The sequence below is a fragment of the Drosophila ananassae genome, chromosome XL (genome assembly GCF_017639315.1).
Source record: "Drosophila ananassae strain 14024-0371.13 chromosome XL, ASM1763931v2, whole genome shotgun sequence".
Lineage (NCBI taxonomy): Eukaryota > Metazoa > Arthropoda > Insecta > Diptera > Drosophilidae > Drosophila > Drosophila ananassae.
This window is the reverse complement of record NC_057931.1, coordinates 18,871,922-18,888,273: the sequence shown is the minus strand read 5'-3', so window position 1 is coordinate 18,888,273 and position 16,352 is coordinate 18,871,922. Positions and strand designations below refer to the sequence as shown.

Genomic DNA, 16,352 nt, shown 5'->3' with positions numbered 1-16,352 from the left:
TTGTTTAGTCCTTTATTAAGTTCGCCAAATGTATTGTCGTATTCTTTTAGGTCGAATGTATGGGTGATTTTGAATGTTCCCTCTTGGTTGGCTGCACGTCCAGTCTCCAGTGAAATCACTTGTAAATTTGAATTGTCAAGGACTGTAGATAGGCTCAGGCAAGTTGGTATGAATAGTCTGAAAGTTAGTTTCTGATGTCATTCTTGTTTATTATTTTGACTGATTGGTACTGTTTTTATTTTCTTTTACTGTTTGTTTTCTATTGCGTGAAGTAAATTTGGTACCTAGTCTTATGTCGATTTTACATGAATTGTATCTCCGTTTCATATTGTTTTGGCTGTATTTTATCCTGATTATGGTATTCTAAGTCGGGTATTTGTTTTTTTTTCATTTTTTCCTTGATTTTTGTTCACTGTTACTCTTTTCTTCTATGGTGTTCTGAGTGGACCGTCTGAAAAACACCTCAACTGGTTTTTCCTATATTACTGAATGGATGGACCTATTTTATTCTTCGACTGATTTGAAAATTAGGTCTTCAAATGTCATACTCCCGTTGGCTTTATTGATGCATCTCATGATTTCCGAAAGTGTTGAATGAATTCGTTCTACCTGACCGTTGCTGGTTGAAGCGTTTGGGGCTGTTGTGTGGATTTATATTTTAAGTTGATCTTCTAAAAGGAATCGAACTGCAGCAGAGTTTAAGGCGCGTTCGTTGTCCATCACTACCCACTTGGGAACGCCGAATGCTATCAGCATTGCTCTCAAAGGCGTTTTAATGTCCTCGGAGGCCCTTGAGTTTAATATCTTGGTTGTGGCGTATTTTGAGAAGTTGTAGAGACCAGTTAGAATATTATATTTTTCTGTAATATAAATATCTATGTGGATGATTTCTTCTAGGTACTAAGGGATGAGAGTTGGTTGGGTTGCCCCCTTCGGTGGGTGTCTATCGTATTTGGATTCTCTACATGTTTGTCAGGATTGGACTATTGCTTAAATTTCCGTTGAACTTGTGGGAAGAAATATTTTTTAAGATTTTTTATTTTGTTTTCGTATCTGTATGCCCTTTTATGTTATAATGTAATGATCTAATTCTAGGTTGTTTCTGACGATACATCTTAAACTCTTAAACTAAACAAACCAGCTGCTTTTTGTGATTAGGCTGGCGTAGTTGTGGGGTACTTGAAGTCCTGGGCTGGTTTTCCTCAAGTACAGATGGTATGGTGGTTCGACTGATTCCTTGTCGGCCGGTCCTACTTGTGGTCCGTTTCACGAGAGCAACACTCGAAGTAGGTTGGGTAACGCGGGGTCTACTTGTGGTCCGTTTCACGGGAGCAACAATCGAAGTAAACTGGTATGCCGCTGGTTCGACTTGTGGTCCGTTTCACGGGAGCAACACTCGAAGTAGGTAGGGTGACGCGGGGTCTACTTGTGGTCCGTTTCACGGGAGCAACACTTGAAGTAGACTGGTATGCCGCGGATTCTACTTGTGGTCCGTTTACACTGGAGCCACGCAAAGTAGATAGTTTTTAGAGAGTCCTACTTTGTGAATCGTTTTACACAGGATCACATGAAGTAGGTCAATTTTAAGTGCCGTAGTTTCAACACTGAGTAACGAGACTTTATTTCAAAAGAACAACTCTTATATAAGATGCTAAATTATACATAATTAAATCTAAGGAAGGTCAATGTTATGAGCGTGCTAAAACTAATGTTAATGCCAGGGTACCCACCTCTGAGTCTGCTGACTCAGATTGTTTTTTCATGTAGCAGTACATGCATTTCGGCTTAGCTAGCTGGTTTTTGCTTGCTTCGGTCAGTCGGTCATTCTTCCCGCTGATAATGCTGATTTCTGCTTCTGGCGCCTTCTAATAGTGCTGGGTTATTAGGTTGGATATTGTTTTGAGCTTATTGCTAATAGTTAAGTGGGTTTGTATATTGCAACATGCTGATGCACATTGATTGGATCGAATTACTAAGTGTGCATATAGGGTAGTAGGTCTTGGCACTAGGTGCCAACATAAGACTTGAAGTGTGTAGGATAAAAAGCTTGAATTACCGTTGATAAGTTTGGGATCTAATCGGACTAGGAGTATATTTATGATTTCTTGTTCTGTGTAAGAAATCCTTTTTATTATATGGCGATGGGAAGTTGGAAATGGAATTTCGAAGTTATACGCATCAGTGTTTTCTTTTAATAAAAAAATTTGGTTTTGAAATACGTTGATCAGGGCTTCTACTGAGAATACTAAATTATGTGAGGAACTTTCGTCCCTGTGGATTATAGAGTCTGGATGGATTGAATTAATTTCTGGTCGGGTTCTGGATAGGGCGTCTGCTACTACATTAGCCACACCGGGCTTGTATTTAATCTCGCTTGTATTTAATCTATATTCGCCGATAATGTCTCTCCAGCGTTTGAGCTTGGCATTATGATTATTTGCACTATTCGAAAAGGTCAGGGGTTGGTGGTCTGTTTAAATTGTCACTTTCGAATTTCCGTACAGATCATGCCTTAAGCTTTGAAGAGCCCATACGATTGCTAACATTTCCCTTTTGTTCGTTGCGTAATTTTCTTCGGTTTTCGAGAGGGTACGGGATGTGAATATTATTGTTCTATGGTTCTCTTCTAAAACGGCTCAGTTGGAATTTAGCTGGAATTCCTTCGTAAAGTTATTCGCTAATGTTACGAAGGTTATGAAACTTGAAGCGTGTTTTTAAGTTTTTCGTATGCACCCGCTGCTTTTTTGTCTATGTTAATGGCTAAATGGCTTGACTTATATATGTGGATACGCGTCCTTCTTCTCCCCAAAGGAGGACAATTAGAGGGTTGGCTATCTTCGCGTAATCCTTAATAAATCTCCTATAATAGCTTATCATTCCTAAAAATGATCAAAGTTCCTTTAGTGTTTTGGGTATTGGGAAGTTTTTAATTACCTTGGTTTTTTCGATGCTGGTTTTAACTCCCTCTTCTGGAATCGTATATCCCAGAAAATGTACTTCTTTTTAAAAAAATTTCCATTCGTCGGTTTGTATCCTCATATTGGCTTTTTGTAATGTTTGAAACACTTTGTTCAAGTTCTCGATATGATCATTTTCTGTTTTTCTGAACGTACACATAACAGATGTGCAAAATGTCATCTAATGCTCTTTGAAATATGGATTTAGGATTTCCTCTTTGAAATATTGAAGTTTGGATTAAGGATTTCCTTAACCAACCCAGCTAGGTTCTCTTCAAGTATGTCCCTAATGTTCTCTTCCATGTCTTTTTTCTTTCAGTAGTTTCGGACTCGTCCTTACAGAGGATGAAGGTCCTGCAGGATTTCCTATCCTACCTAACAAGTCTTGTTCAGTCATTTTAATGAGGTTTTTAATGGATGATCGTTAATGGTCTTATGAGGGTTAATTGGTCGGATGTCAAACGAATTATTTTTATTTTTTTCTAAAAATTCTAGTTTTAAATCTTCGTAAGGGTTTTTTCAATTGGAGCTTATGTTATTAATTTGTGGGTTTCGTCTGAGATTCCCTTAAAATTATTTTTGTACCCTTGCAGAGGGTATTATAATTTTGGTCAAAAGTGTGCAACGCAGTGAAGGTGACATCTCCGACCCTATATTCTTGATTAGGATCACACAAAAATGTGTAAATAAAATAAACGAAACAAACGAAATAAAATTCTAAATATCATGCAAGCGACCGTATGTGTACATCAAACGCTGATAAGGCACCGGGTTTGCTTGTGAGTGACAATTTACAACTATTATACCAACATGCTGCTGTGTGCGATGACCGTATATGTGAACATCAATCGCTGATAAGGCACCGGTATCATTAATACACAGCAGCTCAAAAAAAGGAAAAACGATAAGTAAATCAAAAATTCGACATATCAAAGTGCTGTGTGTGGCGATCGTGTGTGTGTCGGGGAGCACTTGGTGCACGAGAGAGTACGAGTATGCTTTTTGGGTATTTCATCGGAATAGTTATTTCATCACTATGCTAATATTGCATCAGCCTATAGCTTAATTGCGATTGGTTGTAGTTTTGCATTTCTGAAAACAACCGTTATGTCGCGGCGACAACTGAAGAAGGAGAATACTAAGGAAATAGATCAGTCGAACATTAGACTTCGTTGTGACCAAAACTCTCTGCGTTAGAACAAAAAAAAAAAAAATAACAACGTGCCCTCAAATATCACTGATTCGCCAATGTGTACATCAATCGCCGACAACGCAAAGGGACAATCCGCACACAGTGGTTTACAAGTTGTGTAAGTTTACAAGTTGAGTAAGTTGTGTGATTAACGACCGTATATGTGTACAACAATCGCTGTTAAGGCACCGGTATCGTTTTCTTTTACCAATTTACACAAACGCTAATGTATTATTAGGAAATACATAAAAACAAGAATACGAAAAAAAAAATATAAAAAAAAACAAAAGATTAAATTAAACCTGCACAAATATTATACGGTTCCCTTTGGCAAATATCAAGCAAACATGTATGTATGTACGTATTTGTGTTAGGCCGCTTGTGAAACTCTTGTTGCGTCGCCGTGCAGTGACTGCCGCCAAGAGCCGATGACGCGCCAGAGTGGCGGAGCGACACTTGATGCCGCGTTGGCTTGTACACTGTTGAATTCTTTTTACGCACCACGCACCACAAAATAGAACCATATTAGAGAAATTAATCAAAGGAAACTGTTATACATATGTTATATATAAAAAAAAAATAATAAGAAAAAGAAGAAAAAACAACAAAACATTCCACGAACAACTTAACGTTTATTGTTGTCACATGTTCACTAACCCCTAAAAAAAATATATATATATTTACTAAATCACATACATTACAGTTGAAGTCGATAAAACAACAACAAAGGTGGAAGGAAACATACAACTTTCACTAAACACAGGGAAGCAAGGAAAAGAGGGAACTGCGTATCGGATACACACTACAGCCAGATTTCTTATCAATACATGTAACAAAAAAACACCATTAGTAACACATGCTAGTTCAATTCCAAAACAATATTCCCACCAACGCTATGGATTTCGGTAACGCATCAGGCCACTAAGTCCCACCCTTAGCAATTTATCGACTTCCACAAACACAAGCCTGAATCTACAACAACTACTAGCCCTTGTTCATCAACTACCCACATACGAAGGCCCACCTGACAACCTTGATAGATTCGTTAGTAGAGTAGAACAACTACTTTTGTTAGCCGGATCAGTGGGCCAAGCAACTTGCGGACAGTACTTACTGAGAGCTATCCGTGACAAAATTAAAGGCAGGGTGGACGAGGCGCTGTGTGTCTGAGATGTACTCCTCAGTTGGGATGACATCAAAACAAACCTCAAGCGGCTACACTCTAATAAACCATTCACGTTGACCACAGACGCAAGTAACTATGCGATAGGCTCTGTGTTGTCACAAGGCCCGACACTAATGACAGACCCATATCTTTCGCTAGCAGGATACTATCGGATACGGAAATCCGCTATTCTACGATAGAGAAAGAAATGCTAGCTATTATTTGGTCTGTACGTCATTTCAGACCATACCTTTTCGGGCGTAGATTCAAAATAGTCACGGACCATAAGCCATTAATCTGGTTAGAAAATCTGAAAGGCCAGAATCCAAAACTACTTCGATGGAAGTAAAAAACACCTGGCAAAAACACAAGGTAGACAAAAAAGCCCACATTAACAAGAAATAATCTACAAAAAATTTTTCTTTGAAAATGCACAGAACTCCTTCTTTGACGAACTTGGGGAAGACAGAAATAATATTTCTTCATTTAAGTTAACACAGGAGTTAACACACCCCTTTCCACAGCCACAGAGAGAGAACGCAGACCCGGCAACTGCAAGACCAGCGTCGATGGACAACAACAAGATCGCCAACGCAAGAACTTTGACGAATACCCATTACTCTTGTTCACTCATACATATACCCGTTCACACTTCTTTATAAAAAAAGATCATTCTTATTTTGTACTCCAAGCAACACAGTCACTTTATTTGCAAGCCTTCCTTTCAACATTTTAAAAAGCGATAATCTCATACGAGATCTCCTCTACTCCCTCGGACACGAGACTGTAACTCGCGTGACTGAACTTAGCATTTTATTAGCTACTTCAGTATTATTTTGTATTTGTCACTTTAAGTTTTAACTCATATATTGCCTTTTTTCGTCACCAAAATTGGTATCAGATATTTTGGTTATATTACCTTGTCAAGAGATTTTTATACCCTTGCAGAGGGTATTATAATTTTGGTCAAAAGTGTGCAGCGCATTGAAGAAGACATTTCCGACCCTATAAAGTATGTATATTCTTGATCAGGATAACCTCCTAAGTCGATTTAAGCATGTCCGTAGGTACGTCTGCCTGCTGGTTTCAAACTAGTCTCTTAGTTTTAAAGCTATCGAGTTGAAACTTTGCATATATGTTATCCAACTCCTAGTTTAACTAATCTAATGCAATATATAAACATAATTTTAAAATCATAGAAGCCTCTGCTGGATGAGTCATATCCTGTTTGTCAATCTTTCCCATTCAAATCTGACACCAAGCAATTATCCCAGACTACACATTCAGCGCTAGCTGTAATCATATTTCCGAAACTTTTCCACGGTCTGAGCCAAAGTAGTAAACAAGTGAACCGGCTCGCCGCCGACAGTCCGAATTTGATATATCCTCCGATGTCATTAGTTTTCACCAATGAGTGAAATATTGCGTCAGCCAATTGTCCGCTCTCTTAATGTCTCTTAGACATTGATCTAGATTTACAAATAGCCCTTTTTGAGGTTTCTCTCTTAAGCCGAGGTTTGATGGTAAACCGATAAGATCAGCACAGGCAGTCTTGTTTTGACACAGTCTAGAATCGGGATCGCTCTAAGATCTAAGTAATATATATCGTGGAGTAATAAGTGGGCTTAGCGTTAAAAGTAGATTTAAGTGAAAGTTTGTAAAAAATAAAAATAAAATAAAAATTATTTTTTTAAAAAGTAAACTTCGGAACAAATTTAATTGGCGCCCAACGTGGGGCCATGCTAAAAAAGGGTGTTTCAAAAATAAAAAATTAATAAAATAAAAAAAATTAATTTAAACAGAAACATCGGCGTAGTCTTAAGAAAACACATAAGTTCCCTTAGAAAATCGGTGAAAGTTAACCCACAAAAGACAACTCCCAAAAAGATTCTATTAAACAAAAAAAATTAAAAAAGAAAAACAAAAAAAAAAAAAAAATTAAATGAAATAAAATTAAATATCCAAAATAACGTTTCAAAAAAACAATAAATATTGATAACAAAAAAACCAAGACAAAAAAAACAGTGTTAAAATCACAAAAAGACAATCAAAAACAAACTCCAATAAAACAGTGAAACAAAAATCACAAAAAGACAAAAAAAAACCAAAGAAATAAAAAATTAAATAAAACTAAATAAAACACTAATAATAAGAAAGTGTTAAAAAAACAACAAATTGTAAAAATCGCAAGAAAGTGTAAAAATATAACAAAAAATAAAAAAAATCTCAAAATAATATCCATCGAAGGAAGAATAAAGAAGACGCATAGAAGAGACGAAATCAAATAGCTACGAAGCCGCTGAAGAACAAGAAGACATCAGGGAACCATAAAAGAACTATCAACGCCGTGAGGATAATCATAATTATTAGTAATTAATATTAGACATAATATCAAAAAATTCATACCATACATTACAAAAAAGAAATTACTAAAAATAAAACAATCTGGAAGATATAATTAAAAGTTTAGAAAATTTAAACATGGCAAACGGAGGTGGAGCTAAAACACACATGATAGGTAGTGGACTAGGTAGTAGCAGTAGCATAACGATGGAATTAATAAACAGGCTAATTAACGTCCAATTGAATGACTTAAATGCAAAGGTGGATGATCTAACATCGAAGTTAGAAAATAAAAGCAATTCAGTAGAAGATTACAAGATTCAGATAATTGACCCGAACGTTACCTGTGAAACAACTTTGGAGGTGATAAAAGCACTTCCCAAATTTTACGGAGAGCAAACCCAATATGTAGGCTGGCGAGAGGCAGCAGAAACAGCAATGGGGTTATATAAAATAAACAGTGAGCAATACTTTATAGCATTAACAATATTAAGAAATAAAATCATGGGAACGGCTCATGATGCGCTTACAAACCATGGTACGGTGTTGAATTTTAAAGCCATATTGTCTAGACTGGATTTTATCTACAATGATAGAAGACCAATCCACGTACTAGAAGCAGAGTTAAGCATCCTAAGACAAGGAAAATGGTCAGTAACAGAATTCTATAATGAGGTCAATAAAAAAATGACCTTATTAATAAATAAAACCATTATGACATATGGTAAAGAAAGCGAAATCACAAAAGAAACAAAAAAAATAATTAGAAATAACGCATTAAGAATCTTTATCTCAGGTTTGAACGGATCAATCTCAGAAACCCTGTTCTCATTAAACCCAACTGATCTTCCCAATGCCTTAGCAAAAGTTCAAGAGCTCGAGTCAAATAATTTTAGAGCTCAATTTGCTAATAGATATTATGGCTTTCAAACTGAAACAAATAAACAAGCCAATTTCTTGAGGTTCAATCCAGCCCAGCAAAAACCGAATTATAATAAACCACGGGCAGGTTATCAATGGGTAAACCATCAAAACCAAAATTGGCCTCAGCGTAATAATCATGATAATAATAATTTCCAAAGACAAAATTTCCAAGGTCAACAAAAGGAAGAACCGATGGAAATAGATCCAATACAGATTCTTAATAGACCTAGATGGCAGTCAAATAATTTCCGTCAAGGAAATTATGCAGTCCAAAACCAAGAACGTCCGTTTTTCAATCACCAAAATCAACAAAATTTTGGTCGTCCGAATAATACCTTCCAACAAAATCAAAATGGTCCTAATTTTCCGATAAAAAGATTACATGAGGGAACAGTAAATCACCCGCAAAATAAAACAATGAAGGTTAACAACATACAAGAAGATTGTTTTTTAGAAGATTGTCGCACACCCAAAATAAATTGTTACATTCAACAATTGGTTTAACTAGAAAAACTGGAAACAAGTAATTTCCAGTTTTTTTTTTTAATTTTTTATCTTTGCGCATTTATTTTAGATATAATACATGTTTATTATATGATTGATCGGATATGCCATAACTTTGTTTTTTTTTATAAGTTAGAAGGATGGGACTTAGTACAGATTGCATTTTGGGAAATCTTATCCGATTTGCAAAATTTTATTAGGATAATTGGCTTAACTTTGCTAGAATGATGGGACTGTCTACGGTTTCCGTTTTGGGCAATCTAATCGTATGTTCATAAGAATCGGCCAACTATATCCTATACCTGCCATATAACTGAACGATCGGAAATGGCACAACCTTTCTATTTTTAAAGATGCTTGGGGCTGTTTCCAATATTTTTATTAGAAATTTTGTTGATGGTGAAATTCTCATAAGGATCGGACAACTATATAGGATCCGATATATATAATAATAATATAAGCTTCTGCTTAACTGCAAGGGTATATCAACTTCGGCTCCACTTGAAGTTAGCTTTCCTTTCTTGTTTTTTTTTTTATAATTTATTATATAGTGGAACTCTCATACGGATAGGCCTCTCATCTGTTAATTTGTTAAAATAATTTGGTTTCCCACAACTACGAAACAATTTTGGATTTTAAATAAATTTTTGGGCAAATTTTTAATTACAATTTTTAAACTAACCAAATTCCAAAACCTTTGTAAATTAAAAATACGTATAACTTCAGAGCCACTGAAGCTATCGAAAAATTCTTTACGTCTATGGAGTCTTTTATGCTCCAAATAAATATAACCACGTTGGTTAATAACTATTAATATTTATTAAAGATAACTGCATGAATAGTGTGGATACAAAGATTTGGTGGAATGTATATGTTGTCAATATTAAGATGGTTTCTTGAAGAGTGAAGCTTCTTGTAGCGAGTAGTCTTTTAGTATGCCCAAAGGGATTTTAGATACTATGGCGAAAAAGAATTTATTCGTTGCAATTTCAAATTGTGTCGGTTGACTCGCCACAGTACTCCCCCCTAGACTTCATGGTGCAAAGCGAGCAGGGAGTCTAATTGTACGCCGGGGTCTTGGAGGTGAGGTTGTTTCCGGTGACTCTCCAAGAGCCTGTAGGTCTGGTCCTTTATTTGGTGGTTCCAACGTTGAGCTTTTGTCTGTTGGCTGTTGCATTATTATGAAGGCGGGCTTGAGGCGGTCCACTGATACTTTGACTGGACGTCCAGCGACGGATATGGTGAAGTGTTTGTCGTTCCTTTCGATGACTTCAAATGGACCGTCGTATGGAGGTTGAAGTGAAGTGCGTACGACATCATTTCGTAGGAATACATGTGAGGTGGTTTCTAATTCCTTAAATATAAATGGTTTGGAGGTGTCATGATGAGCTGTTTGTGCAGGACGGATCTCTTGCATGATTTTTTCCAATTCTTTGGCATATTCCGTTTGGGATTGTATTTTGTTTGATTGGTGGAAAAACTCTCCCGGCAACCTGAGCGTAGTTCCGTATACTAGCTGTGCGGGTGTTGCTTGAATGTCCGGTTTGTAAGCTGTGCGAAGTCCTAAAAGAATTATTGGTAGTTTCTGTGGCCAATTTGCATGGTTTTTGCACATGATGGCAGCTTTTAGTGTTCGATGCCAGCGTTCGATGATTCCGTTTGCTTGTGGATGATATGCGGTTGTACGTAGGTGATCGATTCCCAGTAGCCTTGATAATTCATTGAATAGCCTCGATTCGAATTGTCTGCCTTGATCCGTTGTGATTCGAGCCGGTATGCCAAATCTGGAGATCCAGGAGCGAATGAGGGCGGATGCTACGGTATCGGCTTGCATGTCTTCAATAGCGATGGCTTCTGGCCACCTCGTGTACCGATCTATAATGGTGAGGCAGTATCTGTACGGGCCAGATTGTGGTAGTGGTCCAATAAGATCCAGATTGATGTGCTCGAATCTTTGGTTGGGTAGTGTAAAGTTTTGAAGAGGTGAGCGAACGTGACGGGTGATTTTTGATCTTTGGCAAGGAATGCAGTGTTTTACGAACTCGGAGATTTCTTTGTGCATGGAGGGCCAAACGAATCGTTGTTTTAAAAGTTTTATAGTTGCCTTAACTCCACCGTGTGCAATGTTATGTAGCTTCTCGATGATTGTGTTTCTAAGCGGCTGTGGTATGAAAGGCCGTACGCTAGAAGTAGATATATCGCAAATTAGTGAGTGATGTGTATGAGGAATATTTACTGCTTTTAACTGAAGAGAGCTGGTGTTGGAATTGAGTAGTTTTTGGAGTTCTGGACAGCGTAATTGCGCATCGCTTATTTCATTATAATTAATGCAATTATCTCCGATGGCTTCGATGCGGGAAAGCGTATCTGCGGTTGTATTTTCGTCTCCTCTTACGTGTGTTATAGATGTGGTAAATTGTCCTATGAAATCCAATTGGCGAAGTTGTCGCGGGGATGCTTTTTCGGGTTTTTGATCGAAGGCGTATACTAAGGGTTTGTGGTCTGTACGGATGTGAAAAACCCTGCCTTCCAGCATGTGGCGGAAATGTTTTATTCCGAGGTAAATTGCTAGGAGTTCCCGATCGTATGTGCTATATTTTCGTTGTGTTTCTGAGAGCTTAATGCTGAAGAATCCCATTGGTTGGTATTCCGAGTTGATGACTTGATGTAGAACCGCTCCCACTGCTATGTTGCTCGCGTCTGTGCTTAGCGAAAGGTTTGCGTTCGGTGCAGGATGTGCCAATAGTGCAGCTTGTGCTAAAGAATTTTTGCAACTGTTGAATTTGTCGATTGTTTCTGTTGTCCAGTTGATTGGGGTGGAATCGTTTTTCTTATTGCCTGGTATAAGCTGCACTAGTGGAGCTTGATGTTGAATAGCATTGGGGAGGAATCGTCTATAAAAGTTGATCATTGCGAGGAATCTTCGTAATTCTTTGGCCACCTTGGGTAAGGGGAAATTTGTAATGGCGTTTACCTTGGTTTGTAGAGGTTTAATACCCTGGTGGTTAATTTTATGTCCTAGGAACTCAATTGATTCTTTTCCGAAACTACATTTGCTGGGGTTTATCGTGAGATTGTACTCTTGCAGTTTCTCGAAAACTTGGCGCAGATGGATATGATGTTGTTGTATGTTGGCCGATGCGACTGCTATATCGTCGACGTAAACAAAGACAAAGTCTAAATCCCTGAATGCTGTATGCATATAGCGTTGAAATGTTTGAGCTGCGTTACACAGTCCAAATGTCATGTGTGTGAATTCAAACAGACCAAAAGGAGTTGTTATGGCCGTTTTAGGGATGTCTTTAGGTTCTATTGGAATTTGATTGTATGCGCGGTTGAGATCGATCTTGGAGAAAATAGTTTTTCCATAGAACACGTGTGTGCAATCTTGTATGTGTGGTAGTGGATACCGGTCCGGTATGGTTTGCGCATTGAGGGCGCGGTAGTCACCGCATGGTCTCCATTCACCAGTAGGTTTTCGTACCATGTGTAAAGGTGAAGCATATGGGCTTTTAGAAGGTCTGCATACTCCCATGTCCATTAAATATTGGAACTCGTTCTTTGCTGCTCGGAGTTTCTCTGGGGTCAGTCTTCGTGGTCGCGCGAAGGGTGGTGCTCCTTTGGTGTCGATGACGTGGGTGACGCTAGTTGTTGACGATGGACGATGTGTGATTGTGTTGAATTGTGTGATGTCTTTGAATTCCTCCAACAGTTGAGCGAATGCGTTGGATGTGTTGAATGTTTTAATAATTGATGAATTTTGATGTGTGTGGATACCACAGCATGTCAAGCGTGTTTTGGCATCAACTAACTTAGCCTCCTTGATGTTGACAAGAAGGTTGTAGTGGTGTAGAAAATCGGATCCAATGATTGGAGTATTGGTATCAGCAATAACGAAGTTCCAAGTGTAAGGACGACGTAGTCCTAGGTCCAGTGTCAAGCGGATGGTGCCGTATGTTTTTATTTCTGTGCCGTTCGCTGCAAAAAGTGTATGGCGATTGGCGTTTTGTATATTCTTGTGAATAGTACTGTATGGAATGATCGAAACGTCGGCTCCTGTATCGACTAAAAATTTTCTCCCAGATTGGGCGTCTGGTACAAAAAGTCGGTTGCAGTAAGAGATTCTGTGAACATTAATTTGGAATGCTTGATGATAAGAAGAGGCGAAATTACTTAATCCGTCAAGGCTGCCTCCTGATCCTCTGACGGTTTCATTTAGTTTTTTTGGTCGTCCTCGTTGAACGCTGTAAAGGAGCATGGTTGGCTGCAACGCTGTGCATCTCTGCCGTACTTGTTGTGGTACCAACACAGTTGTTGGGACGATCTATCGTTAGAAGGTGCATTGTTGCGGTAATAATTTTGGGGTCGCTGATTATTTCTGCCACGCGTTTGATTGTGATTAAGTAACTGTCCCAGTTTGTTGTTAATCTGCTGCAGAGCCTTGTCGTTATCGTCGAGTCGTTTGGTCAGCGTTATGACGCGTTCTTCTTGATGAGACTGCTGTTGTTTGCTTTTTGAAAAAGCATATACGTGGTCAGACGCATCGTCGTTTAAGGAATCCATAACCGCATCGGCTGCTTTTGCAAGTTGTGAGAGTTTGGTCTGCGGTGAGCTTCCTATCATGCCGACAATTACCGCGCGTACGGGAGGAGGCAAACGTTTGATCCAGTGGCGTCGTACTACTGATTCGTCGCAGGTTGCCTTGGTTTGCTGCAGTTGGCAGAGTAAGTGGCTTGGGCGGCTGTCGCCGAGCTGAATTCCCGTTGCAAATCGGTCCAAACGTACCATTTCCGAGTCCGTAAACTTTGAAAGGATCGCTTCCTTTAAGGTGGAGTAAGGGGCAGTTTCGGGTGGATTGTTCACAAGATCGTGTACTTGTTCCAGGTATTTGGGGTCTGCGTAGGCGATGACTGCAGCGAACTTTTCCTGTTCTTTTCGTGCACCAAGTCCTTGTAGTGCGAACCAACTTTCTAACTTCGTGAAGAACATTTCTATGTTTGTGATTGATTGTAAATTTGGGAACGGCATCTTTCCAAATACGGATTGGATCATGGCTGTGCTAGTGAATTGCGCAGCGTCTTGCGCGTCAGCGAAGTCTTCGTTTTCGGCCATGTTGTGAAATACTTGTGTGTATGTACTCAAGACTTTGATGTGATTTGAAATTGTTCTAGTTGTCGAGGGTCACCAATTATGGAGTCTTTTATGCTCCAAATAAATATAACCACGTTGGTTAATAACTATTAATATTTATTAAAGATAACTGCATGAATAGTGTGGATACAAAGATTTGGTGGAATGTATATGTTGTCAATATTAAGATGGTTTCTTGAAGAGTGAAGCTTCTTGTAGCGAGTAGTCTTTTAGTATGCCCAAAGGGATTTTAGATACTATGGCGAAAAAGAATTTATTCGTTGCAATTTCAAATTGTGTCGGTTGACTCGCCACACGTCTTTGGAATGTTTTTAATTATTCCACCTTCTTGAATGTCAAAATCTATAGAGTTAAAAAAAAAAAGAGTTTTGATGTTTATCCTTACAATTAAAGTATTGCTAACTGTGTGAATCGCCTGTCCAGACGTTACTTCCATATATATATATTCTATATATTATGCGTTTTGTTTTAAATAATTGAAGATCAATATATACAAAAAAACAAGAAAGGAAAGCTAACTTCGGGCGGAGCCGAAGTTGATATACCCTTGCAGTTCAGTCGCAGTCCGCTAGGTGGCGCCACCCATCTTATTTTATTAGATATATAGCGGATCGTTTATAGTCGGCCGATCCTTATGAAAATTGGCAGATCAGATTGTTTTCCCCAAAATAGAATCTGTACCAAATCCCATCTTTCTAACTTAAAAAACACCAAAGTTATGCCAATTCCGTTCGTTCTATAGTCGGCCGATCCTTATGAAATTTTTTACACAAGATATTTTGGTCAAATATAACATGTGCGGAAAGTCTCAACCCTCCAACTTAAAAAACACCAAAGTTATGGCATTTCCGATCAATCAGTTATATGGCAGCTATAGGATATAGTCGACCGATCCCTGCCGTTCCGACTTATGTACTACCTGCAAGGAAAAGAAGGATGTGTGCAAAGTTTCAACTCAATAGCTCTAAAACTGAGAGACTAGGTTGCGTAGAAACCGACAGACAGACGGACAGACGGACCGACGGACAGACGGACATGCTCATATCGACTCAGGAGGTGATCCTGATCAAGAATATATATACTTTATAGGGTCGGAGATGTCTCCTTCACTGCGTTGCACACTTTTGACCAAAATTATAATACCCTCTGCAAGGGTATAAAAATATGCTAATAGGTGTACAAAAATGCATATAAAAAATATTCTTGTTCGGCACGTGACTGATTATACCCTTGCAGAGGGTATTATAATTTTGGTCAAAAGTGTGCAACGCAGTGAAGGAGACATCTCCGACCCTATAAAGTATATATATTCTTGATCAGGATCACCTCCTGAGTCGATATGAGCATGTCCGTCTGTCCGTCGGTCCGTCTGTCCGTCTGTCTGTCGGTTTCTACGCAACCTAGTCTCTCAGTTTTAGAGCTATCGAGTTGAAACTTTGCACACATCCTTCTTTTCCTTGCAGTTAGTACATAAGTCGGAACGGCCGGGATCGGTCGACTATATCCTATAGCTGCCATATAACTGATTGATCGGAAATGCCATAACTTCGTTGCTTTTTAAGATAGAGGGTTGGGACTTTCCACACATGTTATATTTGACCTTATCTTTATACCCTTGCAGAGGGTATTATAATTTTGGTCAAAAGTGTGCAACGCAGTAAAGGAGACATCTCCGACCCTATAAAGTATATATATTCTTGATCAGGATCACCTCCTGAGTTGATATGAGCATGTCCGTCTGCCCGTCGGTCCGTCTGTCTGTTTCTACGCAAACTAGTCTCTCAGTTTTAAAGCTATCGAGTTGAAACTTTGCACACACCCTTCTTTCCTTTGCAGGCAGTATATAAGTCGGAACGGCCGGGATCGGTCGACTATATCCTATAGCTGCCATATAACTGATTGATCGAAAATGCCATAACTTTGGTGTTTTTTAAGTTAGAGGGTTGGGAGTTTCTACACATGTTATATTTGACCAAAATATCTTATGTACAAAATTTCGTAAGGATCGGCCGACTATATCCTATAGCTGTCATAGAACGATCGAAATTGGCATAATTTTGGTGTTTTTTAAGTTAGAAAGATGGGATTTGGTAGAGATTCTATTTTGGGAAAAACA

At 38.5% G+C, this 16,352-nt stretch overlaps 1 protein-coding gene and 1 long non-coding RNA gene across 2 annotated transcripts in view; one reads left to right on the top strand and one right to left on the bottom strand.

The window, feature by feature from the left end:
- Positions 1 to 16,352, bottom strand: part of LOC6504327 (neuronal acetylcholine receptor subunit alpha-7) — a 577,668-nt gene that overhangs the window by 152,455 nt on the left and 408,861 nt on the right. The gene's annotated exons all lie outside the window — the stretch shown is intronic.
- LOC116656401 lies at positions 3,695 to 6,242 on the top strand. The gene is made up of 3 exons (XR_004311369.2): positions 3,695 to 4,267; positions 4,853 to 5,686; positions 5,752 to 6,242. It is a non-coding gene; the product is annotated as an uncharacterized LOC116656401 (long non-coding RNA).